The 27,460-nt window shown below is 45.7% G+C and overlaps 26 non-coding genes across 26 annotated transcripts; all 26 read left to right on the top strand.

Moving 5' to 3' along the window:
• The first annotated feature begins 198 nt into the window (after positions 1-198).
• Positions 199-280, top strand: trnal-cag (transfer RNA leucine (anticodon CAG)). The gene has a single exon. It is a non-coding gene; the product is annotated as a tRNA-Leu (tRNA).
• A 973-nt stretch (positions 281-1,253) lies between these two features.
• On the top strand, positions 1,254-1,335 carry trnal-cag (transfer RNA leucine (anticodon CAG)). Its single transcript has one exon. It is a non-coding gene; the product is annotated as a tRNA-Leu (tRNA).
• Positions 1,336-2,298: 963 nt separating this feature from the next.
• On the top strand, positions 2,299-2,380 carry trnal-cag (transfer RNA leucine (anticodon CAG)). The gene has a single exon. It is a non-coding gene; the product is annotated as a tRNA-Leu (tRNA).
• Positions 2,381-3,353: 973 nt separating this feature from the next.
• On the top strand, positions 3,354-3,435 carry trnal-cag (transfer RNA leucine (anticodon CAG)). Its single transcript has one exon. It is a non-coding gene; the product is annotated as a tRNA-Leu (tRNA).
• Positions 3,436-4,408: 973 nt separating this feature from the next.
• Positions 4,409-4,490, top strand: trnal-cag (transfer RNA leucine (anticodon CAG)). The gene has a single exon. It is a non-coding gene; the product is annotated as a tRNA-Leu (tRNA).
• Positions 4,491-5,463: 973 nt separating this feature from the next.
• trnal-cag (transfer RNA leucine (anticodon CAG)) lies at positions 5,464-5,545 on the top strand. The gene has a single exon. It is a non-coding gene; the product is annotated as a tRNA-Leu (tRNA).
• Positions 5,546-6,517: 972 nt separating this feature from the next.
• trnal-cag (transfer RNA leucine (anticodon CAG)) lies at positions 6,518-6,599 on the top strand. Its single transcript has one exon. It is a non-coding gene; the product is annotated as a tRNA-Leu (tRNA).
• Positions 6,600-7,572: 973 nt separating this feature from the next.
• Positions 7,573-7,654, top strand: trnal-cag (transfer RNA leucine (anticodon CAG)). Its single transcript has one exon. It is a non-coding gene; the product is annotated as a tRNA-Leu (tRNA).
• Positions 7,655-8,627: 973 nt separating this feature from the next.
• On the top strand, positions 8,628-8,709 carry trnal-cag (transfer RNA leucine (anticodon CAG)). Its single transcript has one exon. It is a non-coding gene; the product is annotated as a tRNA-Leu (tRNA).
• A 972-nt stretch (positions 8,710-9,681) lies between these two features.
• Positions 9,682-9,763, top strand: trnal-cag (transfer RNA leucine (anticodon CAG)). Its single transcript has one exon. It is a non-coding gene; the product is annotated as a tRNA-Leu (tRNA).
• Positions 9,764-10,709: 946 nt separating this feature from the next.
• Positions 10,710-10,791, top strand: trnal-cag (transfer RNA leucine (anticodon CAG)). Its single transcript has one exon. It is a non-coding gene; the product is annotated as a tRNA-Leu (tRNA).
• Positions 10,792-11,764: 973 nt separating this feature from the next.
• trnal-cag (transfer RNA leucine (anticodon CAG)) lies at positions 11,765-11,846 on the top strand. The gene has a single exon. It is a non-coding gene; the product is annotated as a tRNA-Leu (tRNA).
• A 973-nt stretch (positions 11,847-12,819) lies between these two features.
• On the top strand, positions 12,820-12,901 carry trnal-cag (transfer RNA leucine (anticodon CAG)). The gene has a single exon. It is a non-coding gene; the product is annotated as a tRNA-Leu (tRNA).
• Positions 12,902-13,874: 973 nt separating this feature from the next.
• On the top strand, positions 13,875-13,956 carry trnal-cag (transfer RNA leucine (anticodon CAG)). The gene has a single exon. It is a non-coding gene; the product is annotated as a tRNA-Leu (tRNA).
• Positions 13,957-14,929: 973 nt separating this feature from the next.
• On the top strand, positions 14,930-15,011 carry trnal-cag (transfer RNA leucine (anticodon CAG)). The gene has a single exon. It is a non-coding gene; the product is annotated as a tRNA-Leu (tRNA).
• Positions 15,012-15,984: 973 nt separating this feature from the next.
• Positions 15,985-16,066, top strand: trnal-cag (transfer RNA leucine (anticodon CAG)). Its single transcript has one exon. It is a non-coding gene; the product is annotated as a tRNA-Leu (tRNA).
• A 973-nt stretch (positions 16,067-17,039) lies between these two features.
• On the top strand, positions 17,040-17,121 carry trnal-cag (transfer RNA leucine (anticodon CAG)). The gene has a single exon. It is a non-coding gene; the product is annotated as a tRNA-Leu (tRNA).
• A 973-nt stretch (positions 17,122-18,094) lies between these two features.
• trnal-cag (transfer RNA leucine (anticodon CAG)) lies at positions 18,095-18,176 on the top strand. The gene has a single exon. It is a non-coding gene; the product is annotated as a tRNA-Leu (tRNA).
• Positions 18,177-19,149: 973 nt separating this feature from the next.
• trnal-cag (transfer RNA leucine (anticodon CAG)) lies at positions 19,150-19,231 on the top strand. Its single transcript has one exon. It is a non-coding gene; the product is annotated as a tRNA-Leu (tRNA).
• Positions 19,232-20,204: 973 nt separating this feature from the next.
• trnal-cag (transfer RNA leucine (anticodon CAG)) lies at positions 20,205-20,286 on the top strand. The gene has a single exon. It is a non-coding gene; the product is annotated as a tRNA-Leu (tRNA).
• Positions 20,287-21,259: 973 nt separating this feature from the next.
• trnal-cag (transfer RNA leucine (anticodon CAG)) lies at positions 21,260-21,341 on the top strand. The gene has a single exon. It is a non-coding gene; the product is annotated as a tRNA-Leu (tRNA).
• Positions 21,342-22,314: 973 nt separating this feature from the next.
• trnal-cag (transfer RNA leucine (anticodon CAG)) lies at positions 22,315-22,396 on the top strand. Its single transcript has one exon. It is a non-coding gene; the product is annotated as a tRNA-Leu (tRNA).
• Positions 22,397-23,369: 973 nt separating this feature from the next.
• On the top strand, positions 23,370-23,451 carry trnal-cag (transfer RNA leucine (anticodon CAG)). The gene has a single exon. It is a non-coding gene; the product is annotated as a tRNA-Leu (tRNA).
• A 973-nt stretch (positions 23,452-24,424) lies between these two features.
• On the top strand, positions 24,425-24,506 carry trnal-cag (transfer RNA leucine (anticodon CAG)). The gene has a single exon. It is a non-coding gene; the product is annotated as a tRNA-Leu (tRNA).
• Positions 24,507-25,479: 973 nt separating this feature from the next.
• On the top strand, positions 25,480-25,561 carry trnal-cag (transfer RNA leucine (anticodon CAG)). Its single transcript has one exon. It is a non-coding gene; the product is annotated as a tRNA-Leu (tRNA).
• Positions 25,562-26,534: 973 nt separating this feature from the next.
• On the top strand, positions 26,535-26,616 carry trnal-cag (transfer RNA leucine (anticodon CAG)). The gene has a single exon. It is a non-coding gene; the product is annotated as a tRNA-Leu (tRNA).
• The last annotated feature ends 844 nt before the right edge of the window (positions 26,617-27,460 follow it).

Genomic DNA, 27,460 nt, shown 5'->3' with positions numbered 1-27,460 from the left:
ATGAATGTTGTAACTGGTTTGTCCCAACATGCACCTAATTTCTGTTGTTGCCCTGTGGATACGTAGGTTCCTGTGACCGGTATGTTGCAAAATCGTTTCTCGAGAGTTCACTGTCTACCACTTAATTATTATTTTCCGCATGGCAAAGTCACATTTGAATCAACGGTCACTCGTTCCAGAACAGAAGCTGCGTCCAGTGGTAGCGTGGCCGAGCGGTCTAAGGCGCTGGATCCAGGTTCCAGTCTCTTCGGAGGCGTGGGTTCAAATCCCACCGCTGCCAGAATTTTCCCTGCGTAACACTTGCATTCTGTCAGCACAAGCATGGGCACCTGTTTCACAATGGGGCCATTTTGGTGTGGAAAAGTAGTTGGACTGTGAGCGGTGCCTTTCGTTTGTTGGCAAATGGCAATACCATCGAAGAGTTTGATGTCACCACTTGAAAATTGAGGGCCAGTTGAGCATGCTTTTTGCACGCTGGCCGCATTTGTGTGGATAAAAAGTAAATGTCAGAAGTGGGATTGGAAACCACGCCGCTAGAAGTGGGCTTGGCACCCACGTCCCAGAATACACCAACCTTTGGTAAGGTAAGGGTTACAGTCTTTGAGTTTGGCACCTTAAACCACTCGGCTATTTTGATAATGAACCGACTGTAACTGCAGAAAAGCGTACTCCAATTCTGCACATTTACTGAGTTGCATCACAATCCTTCCTCCTGTGCAATCACACAACACGTACATTGTTACGACATCACTTAACAGGCAGCGCCAGTCATTAAGTTTATCATGCCTGCAATGCAACCAACACACGTATTTCTCACAACAGCTCGTATTTTGCCAGCTATCGGGTAAAATTTTCTGCAGTGTGTTGGCGCCTTTCATGTCCCAAAACGCTTTACAGCCAATGAAGTATTTTTAAAGTGAGTCACTGTTGTAATGTGGGAAATGGCGCAGCCAGTATGCACACAGCACGATCCCACAAACAGCAATGTGTTCATGACCAGATAATCTGTTTTTGTCAGTGATGTTGATATAGGAATAAATATTGAATGAATGTTGTAACTGGTTTGTCCCAACATGCACCTAATTTCTGTTGTTGCCCTGTGGATACGTAGGTTCCTGTGACCGGTATGTTGCAAAATCGTTTCTCGAGAGTTTACTGTCTACCACTTTAATTGCCTTAATTATTATTTTCCGCATGGCAAAGTCACATTTCACTCAACGGTCACTCGTTCCAGAACAGGAGCTGCTTCCAGTGGTAGCGTGGCCGAGCGGTCTAAGGCGCTGGATCCAGGTTCCAGTCTCTTCGGAGGCGTGGGTTCAAATCCCACCGCTGCCAGAATTTTCCCTGCGTAACACTTGCATTCTGTCAGCGCAAGCATGGGCACCTGTTTCACAATGGGGCCATTTTGGTGTGGAAAAGTAGTTGGACTGTGAGCGGTGCCTTGAGTTTGTTGGCAAATGGCAATACCATCGAAGAGTTTGATGTCACCACTTGAAAATTGAAAGCCAGTTGTGCATGCTTTTTGCACGCTGGCCGCATTTGTGTGGATAAAAAGTAAATGTCATAAGTGGGATTGGAAACCACGCCGCTAGAAGTGGGCTTGGCACCCACGTCCCAGAATACACCAACCTTTGGTAAGGTAAGGGTTACAGTCTTTGAGTTTGGCACCTTAAACCACTCGGCCACCCTGACAATGAACCGACTGCAACTGCAGAAAAGCGTGCTCCAATTCTGCACATTTACTGAGTTGCATCACAATCCTTCCTCCTGTGAAATAACACAACACGTACATTGTTACGACATCACTTAACAGGCAGCGCCAGTCATTAAGTTTATCATGCCTGCAATGCAACCAACACACGTATTTCTCACAACAGCTCGCATTTTGCCAGCGATCGGGTAAAATTTTCTGCAGTGTGTTGGCGCCTTTCATGTCCCAAAACGCTTTACAGCCAATGAACTATTTTTAAAGTGAGTCACTGTTGTAATGTGGGAAATGGCGCAGCCAGTATGCACACAGCACGATCCCACAAACAGCAATGTGTTCATGACCAGATAATCTGTTTTTGTCAGTGATGTTGATATAGGAATAAATATTGAATGAATGTTGTAACTGGTTTGTCCCAACATGCACCTAATTTCTGTTGTTGCCCTGTGGATACGTAGGTTCCTGTGACCGGTATGTTGCAAAATCGTTTCTCGAGAGTTCACTGTCTACCACTTAATTATTATTTTCCGCATGGCAAAGTCACATTTGAATCAACGGTCACTCGTTCCAGAACAGAAGCTGCGTCCAGTGGTAGCGTGGCCGAGCGGTCTAAGGCGCTGGATCCAGGTTCCAGTCTCTTCGGAGGCGTGGGTTCAAATCCCACCGCTGCCAGAATTTTCCCTGCGTAACACTTGCATTCTGTCAGCACAAGCATGGGCACCTGTTTCACAATGGGGCCATTTTGGTGTGGAAAAGTAGTTGGACTGTGAGCGGTGCCTTTCGTTTGTTGGCAAATGGCAATACCATCGAAGAGTTTGATGTCACCACTTGAAAATTGAGGGCCAGTTGAGCATGCTTTTTGCACGCTGGCCGCATTTGTGTGGATAAAAAGTAAATGTCAGAAGTGGGATTGGAAACCACGCCGCTAGAAGTGGGCTTGGCACCCACGTCCCAGAATACACCAACCTTTGGTAAGGTAAGGGTTACAGTCTTTGAGTTTGGCACCTTAAACCACTCGGCTATTTTGATAATGAACCGACTGTAACTGCAGAAAAGCGTACTCCAATTCTGCACATTTACTGAGTTGCATCACAATCCTTCCTCCTGTGCAATCACACAACACGTACATTGTTACGACATCACTTAACAGGCAGCGCCAGTCATTAAGTTTATCATGCCTGCAATGCAACCAACACACGTATTTCTCACAACAGCTCGTATTTTGCCAGCTATCGGGTAAAATTTTCTGCAGTGTGTTGGCGCCTTTCATGTCCCAAAACGCTTTACAGCCAATGAAGTATTTTTAAAGTGAGTCACTGTTGTAATGTGGGAAATGGCGCAGCCAGTATGCACACAGCACGATCCCACAAACAGCAATGTGTTCATGACCAGATAATCTGTTTTTGTCAGTGATGTTGATATAGGAATAAATATTGAATGAATGTTGTAACTGGTTTGTCCCAACATGCACCTAATTTCTGTTGTTGCCCTGTGGATACGTAGGTTCCTGTGACCGGTATGTTGCAAAATCGTTTCTCGAGAGTTTACTGTCTACCACTTTAATTGCCTTAATTATTATTTTCCGCATGGCAAAGTCACATTTCACTCAACGGTCACTCGTTCCAGAACAGGAGCTGCTTCCAGTGGTAGCGTGGCCGAGCGGTCTAAGGCGCTGGATCCAGGTTCCAGTCTCTTCGGAGGCGTGGGTTCAAATCCCACCGCTGCCAGAATTTTCCCTGCGTAACACTTGCATTCTGTCAGCGCAAGCATGGGCACCTGTTTCACAATGGGGCCATTTTGGTGTGGAAAAGTAGTTGGACTGTGAGCGGTGCCTTGAGTTTGTTGGCAAATGGCAATACCATCGAAGAGTTTGATGTCACCACTTGAAAATTGAAAGCCAGTTGTGCATGCTTTTTGCACGCTGGCCGCATTTGTGTGGATAAAAAGTAAATGTCATAAGTGGGATTGGAAACCACGCCGCTAGAAGTGGGCTTGGCACCCACGTCCCAGAATACACCAACCTTTGGTAAGGTAAGGGTTACAGTCTTTGAGTTTGGCACCTTAAACCACTCGGCCACCCTGACAATGAACCGACTGCAACTGCAGAAAAGCGTGCTCCAATTCTGCACATTTACTGAGTTGCATCACAATCCTTCCTCCTGTGAAATAACACAACACGTACATTGTTACGACATCACTTAACAGGCAGCGCCAGTCATTAAGTTTATCATGCCTGCAATGCAACCAACACACGTATTTCTCACAACAGCTCGCATTTTGCCAGCGATCGGGTAAAATTTTCTGCAGTGTGTTGGCGCCTTTCATGTCCCAAAACGCTTTACAGCCAATGAACTATTTTTAAAGTGAGTCACTGTTGTAATGTGGGAAATGGCGCAGCCAGTATGCACACAGCACGATCCCACAAACAGCAATGTGTTCATGACCAGATAATCTGTTTTTGTCAGTGATGTTGATATAGGAATAAATATTGAGTGAATGTTGTAACTGGTTTGTCCCAACATGCACCTAATTTCTGTTGTTGCCCTGTGGATACGTAGGTTCCTGTGACCGGTATGTTGCAAAATCGTTTCTCGAGAGTTTACTGTCTACCACTTTAATTGCCTTAATTATTATTTTCCGCATGGCAAAGTCACATTTCACTCAACGGTCACTCGTTCCAGAACAGAAGCTGCTTCCAGTGGTAGCGTGGCCGAGCGGTCTAAGGCGCTGGATCCAGGTTCCAGTCTCTTCGGAGGCGTGGGTTCAAGTCCCACCGCTGCCAGAATTTTCCCTGCGTAACACTTGCATTCTGTCAGCACAAGCATGGGCACCTGTTTCACAATGGGGCCATTTTGGTGTGGAAAAGTAGTTGGACTGTGAGCGGTGCCTTTAGTTTGTTGGCAAATGGCAATACCATCGAAGTGTTTGATGTCACCACTTGAAAATTGAAGGCCAGTTGAGCATGCTTTTTGCACGCTGGCCGCATTTGTGTGGATAAAAAGTAAATGTCAGAAGTGGGATTGGAAACCACGCCGCTAGAAGTGGGCTTGGCACCCACGTCCCAGAATACACCAACCTTTGGTAAGGTAAGGGTTACAGTCTTTGAGTTTGGCACCTTAAACCACTCGGCTATTTTGATAATGAACCGACTGTAACTGCAGAAAAGCGTACTCCAATTCTGCACATTTACTGAGTTGCATCACAATCCTTCCTCCTGTGCAATCACACAACACGTACATTGTTACGACATCACTTAACAGGCAGCACCAGTCATTAAGTTTATCATGCCTGCAATGCAACCAACACACGTATTTCTCACAACAGCTCGCATTTTGCCAGCTAGCGGGTAAAATTTTCTGCAGTGTGTTGGCGCCTTTCATGTCCCAAAACGCTTTACAGCCAATGAAGTATTTTTAAAGTGAGTCACTGTTGTAATGTGGGAAATGGCGCAGCCAGTATGCACACAGCACGATCCCACAAACAGCAATGTGTTCATGACCAGATAATCTGTTTTTGTCAGTGATGTTGATATAGGAATAAATATTGAATGAATGTTGTAACTGGTTTGTCCCAACATGCACCTAATTTCTGTTGTTGCCCTGTGGATACGTAGGTTCCTGTGACCGGTATGTTGCAAAATCGTTTCTCGAGAGTTCACTGTCTACCACTTTAATTGCCTTAATTATTATTTTCCGCATAACAAAGTCACATTACACTCAACGGTCACTCGTTCCAGAACAGAAGCTGCTTCCAGTGGTAGCGTGGCCGAGCGGTCTAAGGCGCTGGATCCAGGTTCCAGTCTCTTCGGAGGCGTGGGTTCAAATCCCACCGCTGCCAGAATTTTCCCTGCGTAACACTTGCATTCTGTCAGCACAAGCATGGGCACCTGTTTCACAATGGGGCCATTTTGGTGTGGAAAAGTAGTTGGACTGTGAGCGGTGCCTTTCGTTTGTTGGCAAATGGCAATACCATCGAAGAGTTTGATGTCACCACTTGAAAATTGAGGGCCAGTTGAGCATGCTTTTTGCACGCTGGCCGCATTTGTGTGGATAAAAAGTAAATGTCAGAAGTGGGATTGGAAACCACGCCGCTAGAAGTGGGCTTGGCACCACGTCCCAGAATACACCAACCTTTGGTAAGGTAAGGGTTACAGTCTTTGAGTTTGGCACCTTAAACCACTCGGCTATTTTGATAATGAACCGACTGTAACTGCAGAAAAGCGTACTCCAATTCTGCACATTTACTGAGTTGCATCACAATCCTTCCTCCTGTGCAATCACACAACACGTACATTGTTACGACATCACTTAACAGGCAGCGCCAGTCATTAAGTTTATCATGCCTGCAATGCAACCAACACACGTATTTCTCACAACAGCTCGCATTTTGCCAGCTATCGGGTAAAATTTTCTGCAGTGTGTTGGCGCCTTTCATGTCCCAAAACGCTTTACAGCCAATGAAGTATTTTTAAAGTGAGTCACTGTTGTAATGTGGGAAATGGCGCAGCCAGTATGCACACAGCACGATCCCACAAACAGCAATGTGTTCATGACCAGATAATCTGTTTTTGTCAGTGATGTTGATATAGGAATAAATATTGAATGAATGTTGTAACTGGTTTGTCCCAACATACACCTAATTTCTGTTGTTGCCCTGTGGATACGTAGGTTCCTGTGACCGGTATGTTGCAAAATCGTTTCTCGAGAGTTTACTGTCTACCACTTTAATTGCCTTAATTATTATTTTCCGCATGGCAAAGTCACATTTCACTCAACGGTCACTCGTTCCAGAACAGGAGCTGCTTCCAGTGGTAGCGTGGCCGAGCGGTCTAAGGCGCTGGATCCAGGTTCCAGTCTCTTCGGAGGCGTGGGTTCAAATCCCACCGCTGCCAGAATTTTCCCTGCGTAACACTTGCATTCTGTCAGCACAAGCATGGGCACCTGTTTCACAATGGGGCCATTTTGGTGTGGAAAAGTAGTTGGACTGTGAGCGGTGCCTTCAGTTTGTTGGCAAATGGCAATACCATCGAAGAGTTTGATGTCACCACTTGAAAATTGAGGGCCAGTTGTGCATGCTTTTTGCACGCTGGCCGCATTTGTGTGGATAAAAAGTAAATGTCAGAAGTGGGATTGGAAACCACGCCGCTAGAAGTGGGCTTGGCACCCACGTCCCAGAATACACCAACCTTTGGTAAGGTAAGGGTTACAGTCTTTGAGTTTGGCACCTTAAACCACTCGGCCACCCTGACAATGAACCGACTGTAACTGCAGAAAAGCGTGCTCCAATTCTGCACATTTACTGAGTTGCATCACAATCCTTCCTCCTGTGCAATCACACAACACGTACATTGTTACGACATCACTTAACAGGCAGCGCCAGTCATTAAGTTTATCATGCCTGCAATGCAACCAACACACGTATTTCTCACAACAGCTCGCATTTTGCCAGCTATCGGGTAAAATTTTCTGCAGTGTGTTGGCGCCTTTCATGTCCCAAAACGCTTTACAGCCAATGAAGTATTTTTAAAGTGAGTCACTGTTGTAATGTGGGAAATGGCGCAGCCAGTATGCACACAGCACGATCCCACAAACAGCAATGTGTTCATGACCAGATAATCTGTTTTTGTCAGTGATGTTGATATAGGAATAAATATTGAATGAATGTTGTAACTGGTTTGTCCCAACATGCACCTAATTTCTGTTGTTGCCCTGTGGATACGTAGGTTCCTGTGACCGGTATGTTGCAAAATCGTTTCTCGAGAGTTCACTGTCTACCACTTTAATTGCCTTAATTATTATTTTCCGCATGGCAAAGTCACATTTCACTCAACGGTCACTCGTTCCAGAACAGAAGCTGCTTCCAGTGGTAGCGTGGCCGAGCGGTCTAAGGCGCTGGATCCAGGTTCCAGTCTCTTCGGAGGCGTGGGTTCAAATCCCACCGCTGCCAGAATTTTCCCTGCGTAACACTTGCATTCTGTCAGCACAAGCATGGGCACCTGTTTCACAATGGGGCCATTTTGGTGTGGAAAAGTAGTTGGACTGTGAGCGGTGCCTTCAGTTTGTTGGCAAATGGCAATACCATCGAAAAGTTTGATGTCACCACTTGAAAATTGAGGGCCAGTTGTGCATGTTTTTTGCACGCTGGCCGCATTTGTGTGGATAAAAAGTAAATGTCAGAAGTGGGATTGGAAACCACGCCGCTAGAAGTGGGCTTGGCACCCACGTCCCAGAATACACCAACCTTTGGTAAGGTAAGGGTTACAGTCTTTGAGTTTGGCACCTTAAACCACTCGGCCACCCTGACAATGAACCGACTGTAACTGCAGAAAAGCGTGCTCCAATTCTGCACATTTACTGAGTTGCATCACAATCCTTCCTCCTGTGCAATCACACAACACGTACATTGTTACGACATCACTTAACAGGCAGCACCAGTCATTAAGTTTATCATGCCTGCAATGCAACCAACACACGTATTTCTCACAACAGCTCGCATTTTGCCAGCTATCGGGTAAAATTTTCTGCAGTGTGTTGGCGCCTTTCATGTCCCAAAACGCTTTACAGCCAATGAAGTATTTTTAAAGTGAGTCACTGTTGTAATGTGGGAAATGGCGCAGCCAGGATGCACACAGCACGATCCCACAAACAGCAATGTGTTCATGACCAGATAATCTGTTTTTGTCAGTGATGTTGATATAGGAATAAATATTGAATGAATGTTGTAACTGGTTTGTCCCAACATGCACCTAATTTCTGTTGTTGCCCTGTGGATACGTAGGTTCCTGTGACCGGTATGTTGCAAAATCGTTTCTCGAGAGTTCACTGTCTACCACTTTAATTGCCTTAATTATTATTTTCCGCATGGCAAAGTCACATTTCACTCAACGGTCACTCGTTCCAGAACAGAAGCTGCTTCCAGTGGTAGCGTGGCCGAGCGGTCTAAGGCGCTGGATCCAGGTTCCAGTCTCTTCGGAGGCGTGGGTTCAAATCCCACCGCTGCCAGAATTTTCTCTGCGTAACACTTGCATTCTGTCAGCACAAGCATGGGCACCTGCTTCACAATGGGGCCATTTTGGTGTGGAAAAGTAGTTGGACTGTGAGCGGTGCCTTCAGTTTGTTGGCAAATGGCAATACCATCGAAAAGTTTGATGTCACCACTTGAAAATTGAGGGCCAGATGTGCATGTTTTTGCACGCTGGCCGCATTTGTGTGGATAAAAAGTAAATGTCAGAAGTGGGATTGGAAACCACGCCGCTAGAAGTGGGCTTGGCACCCACGTCCCAGAATACACCAACCTTTGGTAAGGTAAGGGTTACAGTCTTTGAGTTTGGCACCTTAAACCACTCGGCCACCCTGACAATGAACCGACTGTAACTGCAGAAAAGCGTGCTCCAATTCTGCACATTTACTGAGTTGCATCACAATCCTTCCTCCTGTGCAATCACACAACACGTACATTGTTACGACATCACTTAACAGGCAGCGCCAGTCATTAAGTTTATCATGCCTGCAATGCAACCAACACACGTATTTCTCACAACAGCTCGCATTTTGCCAGCTATCGGGTAAAATTTTCTGCAGTGTGTTGGCGCCTTTCATGTCCCAAAACGCTTTACAGCCAATGAAGTATTTTTAAAGTGAGTCACTGTTGTAATGTGGGAAATGGCGCAGCCAGTATGCACACAGCACGATCCCACAAACAGCAATGTGTTCATGACCAGATAATCTGTTTTTGTCAGTGATGTTGATATAGGAATAAATATTGAATGAATGTTGTAACTGGTTTGTCCCAACATGCACCTAATTTCTGTTGTTGCCCTGTGGATACGTAGGTTCCTGTGACCGGTATGTTGCAAAATCGTTTCTCGAGAGTTCACTGTCTACCACTTTAATTGCCTTAATTATTATTTTCCGCATAACAAAGTCACATTACACTCAACGGTCACTCGTTCCAGAACAGAAGCTGCTTCCAGTGGTAGCGTGGCCGAGCGGTCTAAGGCGCTGGATCCAGGTTCCAGTCTCTTCGGAGGCGTGGGTTCAAATCCCACCGCTGCCAGAATTTTCCCTGCGTAACACTTGCATTCTGTCAGCACAAGCATGGGCACCTGTTTCACAATGGGGCCATTTTGGTGTGGAAAAGTAGTTGGACTGTGAGCGGTGCCTTTCGTTTGTTGGCAAATGGCAATACCATCGAAGAGTTTGATGTCACCACTTGAAAATTGAGGGCCAGTTGAGCATGCTTTTTGCACGCTGGCCGCATTTGTGTGGATAAAAAGTAAATGTCAGAAGTGGGATTGGAAACCACGTCCCAGAATACACCAACCTTTGGTAAGGTAAGGGTTACAGTCTTTGAGTTTGGCACCTTAAACCACTCGGCTATTTTGATAATGAACCGACTGTAACTGCAGAAAAGCGTACTCCAATTCTGCACATTTACTGAGTTGCATCACAATCCTTCCTCCTGTGCAATCACACAACACGTACATTGTTACGACATCACTTAACAGGCAGCGCCAGTCATTAAGTTTATCATGCCTGCAATGCAACCAACACACGTATTTCTCACAACAGCTCGCATTTTGCCAGCTATCGGGTAAAATTTTCTGCAGTGTGTTGGCGCCTTTCATGTCCCAAAACGCTTTACAGCCAATGAAGTATTTTTAAAGTGAGTCACTGTTGTAATGTGGGAAATGGCGCAGCCAGTATGCACACAGCACGATCCCACAAACGGCAATGTGTTCATGACCAGATAATCTGTTTTTGTCAGTGATGTTGATATAGGAATAAATATTGAATGAATGTTGTAACTGGTTTGTCCCAACATACACCTAATTTCTGTTGTTGCCCTGTGGATACGTAGGTTCCTGTGACCGGTATGTTGCAAAATCGTTTCTCGAGAGTTTACTGTCTACCACTTTAATTGCCTTAATTATTATTTTCCGCATGGCAAAGTCACATTTCACTCAACGGTCACTCTTTCCAGAACAGGAGCTGCTTCCAGTGGTAGCGTGGCCGAGCGGTCTAAGGCGCTGGATCCAGGTTCCAGTCTCTTCGGAGGCGTGGGTTCAAATCCCACCGCTGCCAGAATTTTCTCTGCGTAACACTTGCATTCTGTCAGCACAAGCATGGGCACCTGTTTCACAATGGGGCCATTTTGGTGTGGAAAAGTAGTTGGACTGTGAGCGGTGCCTTTCGTTTGTTGGCAAATGGCAATACCATCGAAGAGTTTGATGTCACCACTTGAAAATTGAGGGCCAGTTGAGCATGCTTTTTGCACGCTGGCCGCATTTGTGTGGATAAAAAGTAAATGTCAGAAGTGGGATTGGAAACCACGCCGCTAGAAGTGGGCTTGGCACCCACGTCCCAGAATACACCAACCTTTGGTAAGGTAAGGGTTACAGTCTTTGAGTTTGGCACCTTAAACCACTCGGCTATTTTGATAATGAACCGACTGTAACTGCAGAAAAGCGTACTCCAATTCTGCACATTTACTGAGTTGCATCACAATCCTTCCTCCTGTGCAATCACACAACACGTACATTGTTACGACATCACTTAACAGGCAGCGCCAGTCATTAAGTTTATCATGCCTGCAATGCAACCAACACACGTATTTCTCACAACAGCTCGCATTTTGCCAGCTATCGGGTAAAATTTTCTGCAGTGTGTTGGCGCCTTTCATGTCCCAAAACGCTTTACAGCCAATGAAGTATTTTTAAAGTGAGTCACTGTTGTAATGTGGGAAATGGCGCAGCCAGTATGCACACAGCACGATCCCACAAACAGCAATGTGTTCATGACCAGATAATCTGTTTTTGTCAGTGATGTTGATATAGGAATAAATATTGAATGAATGTTGTAACTGGTTTGTCCCAACATGCACCTAATTTCTGTTGTTGCCCTGTGGATACGTAGGTTCCTGTGACCGGTATGTTGCAAAATCGTTTCTCGAGAGTTTACTGTCTACCACTTTAATTGCCTTAATTATTATTTTCCGCATGGCAAAGTCACATTTCACTCAACGGTCACTCGTTCCAGAACAGGAGCTGCTTCCAGTGGTAGCGTGGCCGAGCGGTCTAAGGCGCTGGATCCAGGTTCCAGTCTCTTCGGAGGCGTGGGTTCAAATCCCGCCGCTGCCAGAATTTTCCCTGCGTAACACTTGCATTCTGTCAGCACAAGCATGGGCACCTGTTTCACAATGGGGCCATTTTGGTGTGGAAAAGTAGTTGGACTGTGAGCGGTGCCTTTCGTTTGTTGGCAAATGGCAATACCATCGAAGAGTTTGATGTCACCACTTGAAAATTGAGGGCCAGTTGAGCATGCTTTTTGCACGCTGGCCGCATTTGTGTGGATAAAAAGTAAATGTCAGAAGTGGGATTGGAAACCACGCCGCTAGAAGTGGGCTTGGCACCCACGTCCCAGAATACACCAACCTTTGGTAAGGTAAGGGTTACAGTCTTTGAGTTTGGCACCTTAAACCACTCGGCTATTTTGATAATGAACCGACTGTAACTGCAGAAAAGCGTACTCCAATTCTGCACATTTACTGAGTTGCATCACAATCCTTCCTCCTGTGCAATCACACAACACGTACATTGTTACGACATCACTTAACAGGCAGCGCCAGTCATTAAGTTTATCATGCCTGCAATGCAACCAACACACGTATTTCTCACAACAGCTCGCATTTTGCCAGCTATCGGGTAAAATTTTCTGCAGTGTGTTGGCGCCTTTCATGTCCCAAAACGCTTTACAGCCAATGAAGTATTTTTAAAGTGAGTCACTGTTGTAATGTGGGAAATGGCGCAGCCAGTATGCACACAGCACGATCCCACAAACAGCAATGTGTTCATGACCAGATAATCTGTTTTTGTCAGTGATGTTGATATAGGAATAAATATTGAATGAATGTTGTAACTGGTTTGTCCCAACATACACCTAATTTCTGTTGTTGCCCTGTGGATACGTAGGTTCCTGTGACCGGTATGTTGCAAAATCGTTTCTCGAGAGTTTACTGTCTACCACTTTAATTGCCTTAATTATTATTTTCCGCATGGCAAAGTCACATTTCACTCAACGGTCACTCGTTCCAGAACAGGAGCTGCTTCCAGTGGTAGCGTGGCCGAGCGGTCTAAGGCGCTGGATCCAGGTTCCAGTCTCTTCGGAGGCGTGGGTTCAAATCCCACCGCTGCCAGAATTTTCCCTGCGTAACACTTGCATTCTGTCAGCACAAGCATGGGCACCTGTTTCACAATGGGGCCATTTTGGTGTGGAAAAGTAGTTGGACTGTGAGCGGTGCCTTCAGTTTGTTGGCAAATGGCAATACCATCGAAGAGTTTGATGTCACCACTTGAAAATTGAGGGCCAGTTGTGCATGCTTTTTGCACGCTGGCCGCATTTGTGTGGATAAAAAGTAAATGTCAGAAGTGGGATTGGAAACCACGCCGCTAGAAGTGGGCTTGGCACCCACGTCCCAGAATAAACCAACCTTTGGTAAGGTAAGGGTTACAGTCTTTGAGTTTGGCACCTTAAACCACTCGGCCACCCTGACAATGAACCGACTGTAACTGCAGAAAAGCGTGCTCCAATTCTGCACATTTACTGAGTTGCATCACAATCCTTCCTCCTGTGCAATCACACAACACGTACATTGTTACGACATCACTTAACAGGCAGCGCCAGTCATTAAGTTTATCATGCCTGCAATGCAACCAACACACGTATTTCTCACAACAGCTCGCATTTTGCCAGCGATCGGGTAAAATTTTCTGCAGTGTGTTGGCGCCTTTCATGTCCCAAAACGCTTTACAGCCAATGAAGTATTTTTAAAGTGAGTCACTGTTGTAATGTGGGAAATGGCGCAGCCAGTATGCACACAGCACGATCCCACAAACAGCAATGTGTTCATGACCAGATAATCTGTTTTTGTCAGTGATGTTGATATAGGAATAAATATTGAATGAATGTTGTAACTGGTTTGTCCCAACATGCACCTAATTTCTGTTGTTGCCCTGTGGATACGTAGGTTCCTGTGACCGGTATGTTGCAAAATCGTTTCTCGAGAGTTTACTGTCTACCACTTTAATTGCCTTAATTATTATTTTCCGCATGGCAAAGTCACATTTCACTCAACGGTCACTCGTTCCAGAACAGGAGCTGCTTCCAGTGGTAGCGTGGCCGAGCGGTCTAAGGCGCTGGATCCAGGTTCCAGTCTCTTCGGAGGCGTGGGTTCAAATCCCACCGCTGCCAGAATTTTCCCTGCGTAACACTTGCATTCTGTCAGCACAAGCATGGGCACCTGTTTCACAATGGGGCCATTTTGGTGTGGAAAAGTAGTTGGACTGTGAGCGGTGCCTTCAGTTTGTTGGCAAATGGCAATACCATCGAAGAGTTTGATGTCACCACTTGAAAATTGAGGGCCAGTTGTGCATGCTTTTTGCACGCTGGCCGCATTTGTGTGGATAAAAAGTAAATGTCAGAAGTGGGATTGGAAACCACGCCGCTAGAAGTGGGCTTGGCACCCACGTCCCAGAATAAACCAACCTTTGGTAAGGTAAGGGTTACAGTCTTTGAGTTTGGCACCTTAAACCACTCGGCCACCCTGACAATGAACCGACTGTAACTGCAGAAAAGCGTGCTCCAATTCTGCACATTTACTGAGTTGCATCACAATCCTTCCTCCTGTGCAATCACACAACACGTACATTGTTACGACATCACTTAACAGGCAGCGCCAGTCATTAAGTTTATCATGCCTGCAATGCAACCAACACACGTATTTCTCACAACAGCTCGCATTTTGCCAGCGATCGGGTAAAATTTTCTGCAGTGTGTTGGCGCCTTTCATGTCCCAAAACGCTTTACAGCCAATGAAGTATTTTTAAAGTGAGTCACTGTTGTAATGTGGGAAATGGCGCAGCCAGTATGCACACAGCACGATCCCACAAACAGCAATGTGTTCATGACCAGATAATCTGTTTTTGTCAGTGATGTTGATATAGGAATAAATATTGAATGAATGTTGTAACTGGTTTGTCCCAACATGCACCTAATTTCTGTTGTTGCCCTGTGGATACGTAGGTTCCTGTGACCGGTATGTTGCAAAATCGTTTCTCGAGAGTTTACTGTCTACCACTTTAATTGCCTTAATTATTATTTTCCGCATGGCAAAGTCACATTTCACTCAACGGTCACTCGTTCCAGAACAGGAGCTGCTTCCAGTGGTAGCGTGGCCGAGCGGTCTAAGGCGCTGGATCCAGGTTCCAGTCTCTTCGGAGGCGTGGGTTCAAATCCCACCGCTGCCAGAATTTTCCCTGCGTAACACTTGCATTCTGTCAGCACAAGCATGGGCACCTGTTTCACAATGGGGCCATTTTGGTGTGGAAAAGTAGTTGGACTGTGAGCGGTGCCTTTCGTTTGTTGGCAAATGGCAATACCATCGAAGAGTTTGATGTCACCACTTGAAAATTGAGGGCCAGTTGAGCATGCTTTTTGCACGCTGGCCGCATTTGTGTGGATAAAAAGTAAATGTCAGAAGTGGGATTGGAAACCACGCCGCTAGAAGTGGGCTTGGCACCCACGTCCCAGAATACACCAACCTTTGGTAAGGTAAGGGTTACAGTCTTTGAGTTTGGCACCTTAAACCACTCGGCTATTTTGATAATGAACCGACTGTAACTGCAGAAAAGCGTACTCCAATTCTGCACATTTACTGAGTTGCATCACAATCCTTCCTCCTGTGCAATCACACAACACGTACATTGTTACGACATCACTTAACAGGCAGCGCCAGTCATTAAGTTTATCATGCCTGCAATGCAACCAACACACGTATTTCTCACAACAGCTCGCATTTTGCCAGCTATCGGGTAAAATTTTCTGCAGTGTGTTGGCGCCTTTCATGTCCCAAAACGCTTTACAGCCAATGAAGTATTTTTAAAGTGAGTCACTGTTGTAATGTGGGAAATGGCGCAGCCAGTATGCACACAGCACGATCCCACAAACAGCAATGTGTTCATGACCAGATAATCTGTTTTTGTCAGTGATGTTGATATAGGAATAAATATTGAATGAATGTTGTAACTGGTTTGTCCCAACATGCACCTAATTTCTGTTGTTGCCCTGTGGATACGTAGGTTCCTGTGACCGGTATGTTGCAAAATCGTTTCTCGAGAGTTTACTGTCTACCACTTTAATTGCCTTAATTATTATTTTCCGCATGGCAAAGTCACATTTCACTCAACGGTCACTCGTTCCAGAACAGGAGCTGCTTCCAGTGGTAGCGTGGCCGAGCGGTCTAAGGCGCTGGATCCAGGTTCCAGTCTCTTCGGAGGCGTGGGTTCAAATCCCACCGCTGCCAGAATTTTCCCTGCGTAACACTTGCATTCTGTCAGCACAAGCATGGGCACCTGTTTCACAATGGGGCCATTTTGGTGTGGAAAAGTAGTTGGACTGTGAGCGGTGCCTTTCGTTTGTTGGCAAATGGCAATACCATCGAAGAGTTTGATGTCACCACTTGAAAATTGAGGGCCAGTTGAGCATGCTTTTTGCACGCTGGCCGCATTTGTGTGGATAAAAAGTAAATGTCAGAAGTGGGATTGGAAACCACGCCGCTAGAAGTGGGCTTGGCACCCACGTCCCAGAATACACCAACCTTTGGTAAGGTAAGGGTTACAGTCTTTGAGTTTGGCACCTTAAACCACTCGGCTATTTTGATAATGAACCGACTGTAACTGCAGAAAAGCGTACTCCAATTCTGCACATTTACTGAGTTGCATCACAATCCTTCCTCCTGTGCAATCACACAACACGTACATTGTTACGACATCACTTAACAGGCAGCGCCAGTCATTAAGTTTATCATGCCTGCAATGCAACCAACACACGTATTTCTCACAACAGCTCGCATTTTGCCAGCTATCGGGTAAAATTTTCTGCAGTGTGTTGGCGCCTTTCATGTCCCAAAACGCTTTACAGCCAATGAAGTATTTTTAAAGTGAGTCACTGTTGTAATGTGGGAAATGGCGCAGCCAGTATGCACACAGCACGATCCCACAAACAGCAATGTGTTCATGACCAGATAATCTGTTTTTGTCAGTGATGTTGATATAGGAATAAATATTGAATGAATGTTGTAACTGGTTTGTCCCAACATACACCTAATTTCTGTTGTTGCCCTGTGGATACGTAGGTTCCTGTGACCGGTATGTTGCAAAATCGTTTCTCGAGAGTTTACTGTCTACCACTTTAATTGCCTTAATTATTATTTTCCGCATGGCAAAGTCACATTTCACTCAACGGTCACTCGTTCCAGAACAGGAGCTGCTTCCAGTGGTAGCGTGGCCGAGCGGTCTAAGGCGCTGGATCCAGGTTCCAGTCTCTTCGGAGGTGTGGGTTCAAATCCCACCGCTGCCAGAATTTTCCCTGCGTAACACTTGCATTCTGTCAGCACAAGCATGGGCACCTGTTTCACAATGGGGCCATTTTGGTGTGGAAAAGTAGTTGGACTGTGAGCGGTGCCTTCAGTTTGTTGGCAAATGGCAATACCATCGAAGAGTTTGATGTCACCACTTGAAAATTGAGGGCCAGTTGTGCATGCTTTTTGCACGCTGGCCGCATTTGTGTGGATAAAAAGTAAATGTCAGAAGTGGGATTGGAAACCACGCCGCTAGAAGTGGGCTTGGCACCCACGTCCCAGAATACACCAACCTTTGGTAAGGTAAGGGTTACAGTCTTTGAGTTTGGCACCTTAAACCACTCGGCCACCCTGACAATGAACCGACTGTAACTGCAGAAAAGCGTGCTCCAATTCTGCACATTTACTGAGTTGCATCACAATCCTTCCTCCTGTGCAATCACACAACACGTACATTGTTACGACATCACTTAACAGGCAGCGCCAGTCATTAAGTTTATCATGCCTGCAATGCAACCAACACACGTATTTCTCACAACAGCTCGCATTTTGCCAGCTATCGGGTAAAATTTTCTGCAGTGTGTTGGCGCCTTTCATGTCCCAAAACGCTTTACAGCCAATGAAGTATTTTTTAAGTGAGTCACTGTTGTAATGTGGGAAATGGCGCAGCCAGGATGCACACAGCACGATCCCACAAACAGCAATGTGTTCATGACCAGATAATCTGTTTTTGTCAGTGATGTTGATATAGGAATAAATATTGAATGAATGTTGTAACTGGTTTGTCCCAACATGCACCTAATTTCTGTTGTTGCCCTGTGGATACGTAGGTTCCTGTGACCGGTATGTTGCAAAATCGTTTCTCGAGAGTTTACTGTCTACCACTTTAATTGCCTTAATTATTATTTTCCGCATGGCAAAGTCACATTTCACTCAACGGTCACTCGTTCCAGAACAGGAGCTGCTTCCAGTGGTAGCGTGGCCGAGCGGTCTAAGGCGCTGGATCCAGGTTCCAGTCTCTTCGGAGGCGTGGGTTCAAATCCCGCCGCTGCCAGAATTTTCCCTCCGTAACACTTGCATTCTGTCAGCACAAGCATGGGCACCTGTTTCACAATGGGGCCATTTTGGTGTGGAAAAGTAGTTGGACTGTGAGCGGTGCCTTTCGTTTGTTGGCAAATGGCAATACCATCGAAGAGTTTGATGTCACCACTTGAAAATTGAGGGCCAGTTGAGCATGCTTTTTGCACGCTGGCCGCATTTGTGTGGATAAAAAGTAAATGTCAGAAGTGGGATTGGAAACCACGCCGCTAGAAGTGGGCTTGGCACCCACGTCCCAGAATACACCAACCTTTGGTAAGGTAAGGGTTACAGTCTTTGAGTTTGGCACCTTAAACCACTCGGCTATTTTGATAATGAACCGACTGTAACTGCAGAAAAGCGTACTCCAATTCTGCACATTTACTGAGTTGCATCACAATCCTTCCTCCTGTGCAATCACACAACACGTACATTGTTACGACATCACTTAACAGGCAGCGCCAGTCATTAAGTTTATCATGCCTGCAATGCAACCAACACACGTATTTCTCACAACAGCTCGCATTTTGCCAGCTATCGGGTAAAATTTTCTGCAGTGTGTTGGCGCCTTTCATGTCCCAAAACGCTTTACAGCCAATGAAGTATTTTTAAAGTGAGTCACTGTTGTAATGTGGGAAATGGCGCAGCCAGTATGCACACAGCACGATCCCACAAACAGCAATGTGTTCATGACCAGATAATCTGTTTTTGTCAGTGATGTTGATATAGGAATAAATATTGAATGAATGTTGTAACTGGTTTGTCCCAACATGCACCTAATTTCTGTTGTTGCCCTGTGGATACGTAGGTTCCTGTGACCGGTATGTTGCAAAATCGTTTCTCGAGAGTTTACTGTCTACCACTTTAATTGCCTTAATTATTATTTTCCGCATGGCAAAGTCACATTTCACTCAACGGTCACTCGTTCCAGAACAGGAGCTGCTTCCAGTGGTAGCGTGGCCGAGCGGTCTAAGGCGCTGGATCCAGGTTCCAGTCTCTTCGGAGGCGTGGGTTCAAATCCCACCGCTGCCAGAATTTTCCCTGCGTAACACTTGCATTCTGTCAGCACAAGCATGGGCACCTGTTTCACAATGGGGCCATTTTGGTGTGGAAAAGTAGTTGGACTGTGAGCGGTGCCTTTCGTTTGTTGGCAAATGGCAATACCATCGAAGAGTTTGATGTCACCACTTGAAAATTGAGGGCCAGTTGAGCATGCTTTTTGCACGCTGGCCGCATTTGTGTGGATAAAAAGTAAATGTCAGAAGTGGGATTGGAAACCACGCCGCTAGAAGTGGGCTTGGCACCCACGTCCCAGAATACACCAACCTTTGGTAAGGTAAGGGTTACAGTCTTTGAGTTTGGCACCTTAAACCACTCGGCTATTTTGATAATGAACCGACTGTAACTGCAGAAAAGCGTACTCCAATTCTGCACATTTACTGAGTTGCATCACAATCCTTCCTCCTGTGCAATCACACAACACGTACATTGTTACGACATCACTTAACAGGCAGCGCCAGTCATTAAGTTTATCATGCCTGCAATGCAACCAACACACGTATTTCTCACAACAGCTCGCATTTTGCCAGCTATCGGGTAAAATTTTCTGCAGTGTGTTGGCGCCTTTCATGTCCCAAAACGCTTTACAGCCAATGAAGTATTTTTAAAGTGAGTCACTGTTGTAATGTGGGAAATGGCGCAGCCAGTATGCACACAGCACGATCCCACAAACAGCAATGTGTTCATGACCAGATAATCTGTTTTTGTCAGTGATGTTGATATAGGAATAAATATTGAATGAATGTTGTAACTGGTTTGTCCCAACATACACCTAATTTCTGTTGTTGCCCTGTGGATACGTAGGTTCCTGTGACCGGTATGTTGCAAAATCGTTTCTCGAGAGTTTACTGTCTACCACTTTAATTGCCTTAATTATTATTTTCCGCATGGCAAAGTCACATTTCACTCAACGGTCACTCGTTCCAGAACAGGAGCTGCTTCCAGTGGTAGCGTGGCCGAGCGGTCTAAGGCGCTGGATCCAGGTTCCAGTCTCTTCGGAGGCGTGGGTTCAAATCCCGCCGCTGCCAGAATTTTCCCTCCGTAACACTTGCATTCTGTCAGCACAAGCATGGGCACCTGTTTCACAATGGGGCCATTTTGGTGTGGAAAAGTAGTTGGACTGTGAGCGGTGCCTTTCGTTTGTTGGCAAATGGCAATACCATCGAAGAGTTTGATGTCACCACTTGAAAATTGAGGGCCAGTTGAGCATGCTTTTTGCACGCTGGCCGCATTTGTGTGGATAAAAAGTAAATGTCAGAAGTGGGATTGGAAACCACGCCGCTAGAAGTGGGCTTGGCACCCACGTCCCAGAATACACCAACCTTTGGTAAGGTAAGGGTTACAGTCTTTGAGTTTGGCACCTTAAACCACTCGGCTATTTTGATAATGAACCGACTGTAACTGCAGAAAAGCGTACTCCAATTCTGCACATTTACTGAGTTGCATCACAATCCTTCCTCCTGTGCAATCACACAACACGTACATTGTTACGACATCACTTAACAGGCAGCGCCAGTCATTAAGTTTATCATGCCTGCAATGCAACCAACACACGTATTTCTCACAACAGCTCGCATTTTGCCAGCTATCGGGTAAAATTTTCTGCAGTGTGTTGGCGCCTTTCATGTCCCAAAACGCTTTACAGCCAATGAAGTATTTTTAAAGTGAGTCACTGTTGTAATGTGGGAAATGGCGCAGCCAGTATGCACACAGCACGATCCCACAAACAGCAATGTGTTCATGACCAGATAATCTGTTTTTGTCAGTGATGTTGATATAGGAATAAATATTGAATGAATGTTGTAACTGGTTTGTCCCAACATGCACCTAATTTCTGTTGTTGCCCTGTGGATACGTAAGTTCCTGTGACCGGTATGTTGCAAAATCGTTTCTCGAGAGTTCACTGTCTACCACTTTAATTGCCTTAATTATTATTTTCCGCATAACAAAGTCACATTACACTCAACGGTCACTCGTTCCAGAACAGAAGCTGCTTCCAGTGGTAGCGTGGCCGAGCGGTCTAAGGCGCTGGATCCAGGTTCCAGTCTCTTCGGAGGCGTGGGTTCAAATCCCACCGCTGCCAGAATTTTCCCTGCGTAACACTTGCATTCTGTCAGCACAAGCATGGGCACCTGTTTCACAATGGGGCCATTTTGGTGTGGAAAAGTAGTTGGACTGTGAGCGGTGCCTTCAGTTTGTTGGCAAATGGCAATACCATCGAAGAGTTTGATGTCACCACTTGAAAATTGAGGGCCAGTTGTGCATGCTTTTTGCACGCTGGCCGCATTTGTGTGGATAAAAAGTAAATGTCAGAAGTGGGATTGGAAACCACGCCGCTAGAAGTGGGCTTGGCACCCACGTCCCAGAATACACCAACCTTTGGTAAGGTAAGGGTTACAGTCTTTGAGTTTGGCACCTTAAACCACTCGGCCACCCTGACAATGAACCGACTGTAACTGCAGAAAAGCGTGCTCCAATTCTGCACATTTACTGAGTTGCATCACAATCCTTCCTCCTGTGCAATCACACAACACGTACATTGTTACGACATCACTTAACAGGCAGCGCCAGTCATTAAGTTTATCATGCCTGCAATGCAACCAACACACGTATTTCTCACAACAGCTCGCATTTTGCCAGCGATCGGGTAAAATTTTCTGCAGTGTGTTGGCGCCTTTCATGTCCCAAAACGCTTTACAGCCAATGAAGTATTTTTAAAGTGAGTCACTGTTGTAATGTGGGAAATGGCGCAGCCAGTATGCACACAGCACGATCCCACAAACAGCAATGTGTTCATGACCAGATAATCTGTTTTTGTCAGTGATGTTGATATAGGAATAAATATTGAATGAATGTTGTAACTGGTTTGTCCCAACATGCACCTAATTTCTGTTGTTGCCCTGTGGATACGTAGGTTCCTGTGACCGGTATGTTGCAAAATCGTTTCTCGAGAGTTTACTGTCTACCACTTTAATTGCCTTAATTATTATTTTCCGCATGGCAAAGTCACATTTCACTCAACGGTCACTCGTTCCAGAACAGGAGCTGCTTCCAGTGGTAGCGTGGCCGAGCGGTCTAAGGCGCTGGATCCAGGTTCCAGTCTCTTCGGAGGCGTGGGTTCAAATCCCACCGCTGCCAGAATTTTCCCTGCGTAACACTTGCATTCTGTCAGCACAAGCATGGGCACCTGTTTCACAATGGGGCCATTTTGGTGTGGAAAAGTAGTTGGACTGTGAGCGGTGCCTTTCGTTTGTTGGCAAATGGCAATACCATCGAAGAGTTTGATGTCACCACTTGAAAATTGAGGGCCAGTTGAGCATGCTTTTTGCACGCTGGCCGCATTTGTGTGGATAAAAAGTAAATGTCAGAAGTGGGATTGGAAACCACGCCGCTAGAAGTGGGCTTGGCACCCACGTCCCAGAATACACCAACCTTTGGTAAGGTAAGGGTTACAGTCTTTGAGTTTGGCACCTTAAACCACTCGGCTATTTTGATAATGAACCGACTGTAACTGCAGAAAAGCGTACTCCAATTCTGCACATTTACTGAGTTGCATCACAATCCTTCCTCCTGTGCAATCACACAACACGTACATTGTTACGACATCACTTAACAGGCAGCGCCAGTCATTAAGTTTATCATGCCTGCAATGCAACCAACACACGTATTTCTCACAACAGCTCGCATTTTGCCAGCTATCGGGTAAAATTTTCTGCAGTGTGTTGGCGCCTTTCATGTCCCAAAACGCTTTACAGCCAATGAAGTATTTTTAAAGTGAGTCACTGTTGTAATGTGGGAAATGGCGCAGCCAGTATGCACACAGCACGATCCCACAAACAGCAATGTGTTCATGACCAGATAATCTGTTTTTGTCAGTGATGTTGATATAGGAATAAATATTGAATGAATGTTGTAACTGGTTTGTCCCAACATGCACCTAATTTCTGTTGTTGCCCTGTGGATACGTAGGTTCCTGTGACCGGTATGTTGCAAAATCGTTTCTCGAGAGTTTACTGTCTACCACTTTAATTGCCTTAATTATTATTTTCCGCATGGCAAAGTCACATTTCACTCAACGGTCACTCGTTCCAGAACAGGAGCTGCTTCCAGTGGTAGCGTGGCCGAGCGGTCTAAGGCGCTGGATCCAGGTTCCAGTCTCTTCGGAGGCGTGGGTTCAAATCCCACCGCTGCCAGAATTTTCCCTGCGTAACACTTGCATTCTGTCAGCACAAGCATGGGCACCTGTTTCACAATGGGGCCATTTTGGTGTGGAAAAGTAGTTGGACTGTGAGCGGTGCCTTTCGTTTGTTGGCAAATGGCAATACCATCGAAGAGTTTGATGTCACCACTTGAAAATTGAGGGCCAGTTGAGCATGCTTTTTGCACGCTGGCCGCATTTGTGTGGATAAAAAGTAAATGTCAGAAGTGGGATTGGAAACCACGCCGCTAGAAGTGGGCTTGGCACCCACGTCCCAGAATACACCAACCTTTGGTAAGGTAAGGGTTACAGTCTTTGAGTTTGGCACCTTAAACCACTCGGCTATTTTGATAATGAACCGACTGTAACTGCAGAAAAGCGTACTCCAATTCTGCACATTTACTGAGTTGCATCACAATCCTTCCTCCTGTGCAATCACACAACACGTACATTGTTACGACATCACTTAACAGGCAGCGCCAGTCATTAAGTTTATCATGCCTGCAATGCAACCAACACACGTATTTCTCACAACAGCTCGCATTTTGCCAGCTATCGGGTAAAATTTTCTGCAGTGTGTTGGCGCCTTTCATGTCCCAAAACGCTTTACAGCCAATGAAGTATTTTTAAAGTGAGTCACTGTTGTAATGTGGGAAATGGCGCAGCCAGTATGCACACAGCACGATCCCACAAACAGCAATGTGTTCATGACCAGATAATCTGTTTTTGTCAGTGATGTTGATATAGGAATAAATATTGAATGAATGTTGTAACTGGTTTGTCCCAACATACACCTAATTTCTGTTGTTGCCCTGTGGATACGTAGGTTCCTGTGACCGGTATGTTGCAAAATCGTTTCTCGAGAGTTTACTGTCTACCACTTTAATTGCCTTAATTATTATTTTCCGCATGGCAAAGTCACATTTCACTCAACGGTCACTCGTTCCAGAACAGGAGCTGCTTCCAGTGGTAGCGTGGCCGAGCGGTCTAAGGCGCTGGATCCAGGTTCCAGTCTCTTCGGAGGTGTGGGTTCAAATCCCACCGCTGCCAGAATTTTCCCTGCGTAACACTTGCATTCTGTCAGCACAAGCATGGGCACCTGTTTCACAATGGGGCCATTTTGGTGTGGAAAAGTAGTTGGACTGTGAGCGGTGCCTTCAGTTTGTTGGCAAATGGCAATACCATCGAAGAGTTTGATGTCACCACTTGAAAATTGAGGGCCAGTTGTGCATGCTTTTTGCACGCTGGCCGCATTTGTGTGGATAAAAAGTAAATGTCAGAAGTGGGATTGGAAACCACGCCGCTAGAAGTGGGCTTGGCACCCACGTCCCAGAATACACCAACCTTTGGTAAGGTAAGGGTTACAGTCTTTGAGTTTGGCACCTTAAACCACTCGGCCACCCTGACAATGAACCGACTGTAACTGCAGAAAAGCGTGCTCCAATTCTGCACATTTACTGAGTTGCATCACAATCCTTCCTCCTGTGCAATCACACAACACGTACATTGTTACGACATCACTTAACAGGCAGCGCCAGTCATTAAGTTTATCATGCCTGCAATGCAACCAACACACGTATTTCTCACAACAGCTCGCATTTTGCCAGCTATCGGGTAAAATTTTCTGCAGTGTGTTGGCGCCTTTCATGTCCCAAAACGCTTTACAGCCAATGAAGTATTTTTTAAGTGAGTCACTGTTGTAATGTGGGAAATGGCGCAGCCAGGATGCACACAGCACGATCCCACAAACAGCAATGTGTTCATGACCAGATAATCTGTTTTTGTCAGTGATGTTGATATAGGAATAAATATTGAATGAATGTTGTAACTGGTTTGTCCCAACATGCACCTAATTTCTGTTGTTGCCCTGTGGATACGTAGGTTCCTGTGACCGGTATGTTGCAAAATCGTTTCTCGAGAGTTTACTGTCTACCACTTTAATTGCCTTAATTATTATTTTCCGCATGGCAAAGTCACATTTCACTCAACGGTCACTCGTTCCAGAACAGGAGCTGCTTCCAGTGGTAGCGTGGCCGAGCGGTCTAAGGCGCTGGATCCAGGTTCCAGTCTCTTCGGAGGCGTGGGTTCAAATCCCGCCGCTGCCAGAATTTTCCCTCCGTAACACTTGCATTCTGTCAGCACAAGCATGGGCACCTGTTTCACAATGGGGCCATTTTGGTGTGGAAAAGTAGTTGGACTGTGAGCGGTGCCTTTCGTTTGTTGGCAAATGGCAATACCATCGAAGAGTTTGATGTCACCACTTGAAAATTGAGGGCCAGTTGAGCATGCTTTTTGCACGCTGGCCGCATTTGTGTGGATAAAAAGTAAATGTCAGAAGTGGGATTGGAAACCACGCCGCTAGAAGTGGGCTTGGCACCCACGTCCCAGAATACACCAACCTTTGGTAAGGTAAGGGTTACAGTCTTTGAGTTTGGCACCTTAAACCACTCGGCTATTTTGATAATGAACCGACTGTAACTGCAGAAAAGCGTACTCCAATTCTGCACATTTACTGAGTTGCATCACAATCCTTCCTCCTGTGCAATCACACAACACGTACATTGTTACGACATCACTTAACAGGCAGCGCCAGTCATTAAGTTTATCATGCCTGCAATGCAACCAACACACGTATTTCTCACAACAGCTCGCATTTTGCCAGCTATCGGGTAAAATTTTCTGCAGTGTGTTGGCGCCTTTCATGTCCCAAAACGCTTTACAGCCAATGAAGTATTTTTAAAGTGAGTCACTGTTGTAATGTGGGAAATGGCGCAGCCAGTATGCACACAGCACGATCCCACAAACAGCAATGTGTTCATGACCAGATAATCTGTTTTTGTCAGTGATGTTGATATAGGAATAAATATTGAATGAATGTTGTAACTGGTTTGTCCCAACATGCACCTAATTTCTGTTGTTGCCCTGTGGATACGTAGGTTCCTGTGACCGGTATGTTGCAAAATCGTTTCTCGAGAGTTTACTGTCTACCACTTTAATTGCCTTAATTATTATTTTCCGCATGGCAAAGTCACATTTCACTCAACGGTCACTCGTTCCAGAACAGGAGCTGCTTCCAGTGGTAGCGTGGCCGAGCGGTCTAAGGCGCTGGATCCAGGTTCCAGTCTCTTCGGAGGCGTGGGTTCAAATCCCACCGCTGCCAGAATTTTCCCTGCGTAACACTTGCATTCTGTCAGCACAAGCATGGGCACCTGTTTCACAATGGGGCCATTTTGGTGTGGAAAAGTAGTTGGACTGTGAGCGGTGCCTTTCGTTTGTTGGCAAATGGCAATACCATCGAAGAGTTTGATGTCACCACTTGAAAATTGAGGGCCAGTTGAGCATGCTTTTTGCACGCTGGCCGCATTTGTGTGGATAAAAAGTAAATGTCAGAAGTGGGATTGGAAACCACGCCGCTAGAAGTGGGCTTGGCACCCACGTCCCAGAATACACCAACCTTTGGTAAGGTAAGGGTTACAGTCTTTGAGTTTGGCACCTTAAACCACTCGGCTATTTTGATAATGAACCGACTGTAACTGCAGAAAAGCGTACTCCAATTCTGCACATTTACTGAGTTGCATCACAATCCTTCCTCCTGTGCAATCACACAACACGTACATTGTTACGACATCACTTAACAGGCAGCGCCAGTCATTAAGTTTATCATGCCTGCAATGCAACCAACACACGTATTTCTCACAACAGCTCGCATTTTGCCAGCTATCGGGTAAAATTTTCTGCAGTGTGTTGGCGCCTTTCATGTCCCAAAACGCTTTACAGCCAATGAAGTATTTTTAAAGTGAGTCACTGTTGTAATGTGGGAAATGGCGCAGCCAGTATGCACACAGCACGATCCCACAAACAGCAATGTGTTCATGACCAGATAATCTGTTTTTGTCAGTGATGTTGATATAGGAATAAATATTGAATGAATGTTGTAACTGGTTTGTCCCAACATACACCTAATTTCTGTTGTTGCCCTGTGGATACGTAGGTTCCTGTGACCG

This window comes from Pristiophorus japonicus, chromosome 8, assembly GCF_044704955.1.
Source record: "Pristiophorus japonicus isolate sPriJap1 chromosome 8, sPriJap1.hap1, whole genome shotgun sequence".
Classification (NCBI taxonomy): domain Eukaryota; kingdom Metazoa; phylum Chordata; class Chondrichthyes; family Pristiophoridae; genus Pristiophorus; species Pristiophorus japonicus.
Note: the sequence above shows the minus strand (reverse complement) of the source record. Positions and strands in the feature narration are given on the sequence as shown.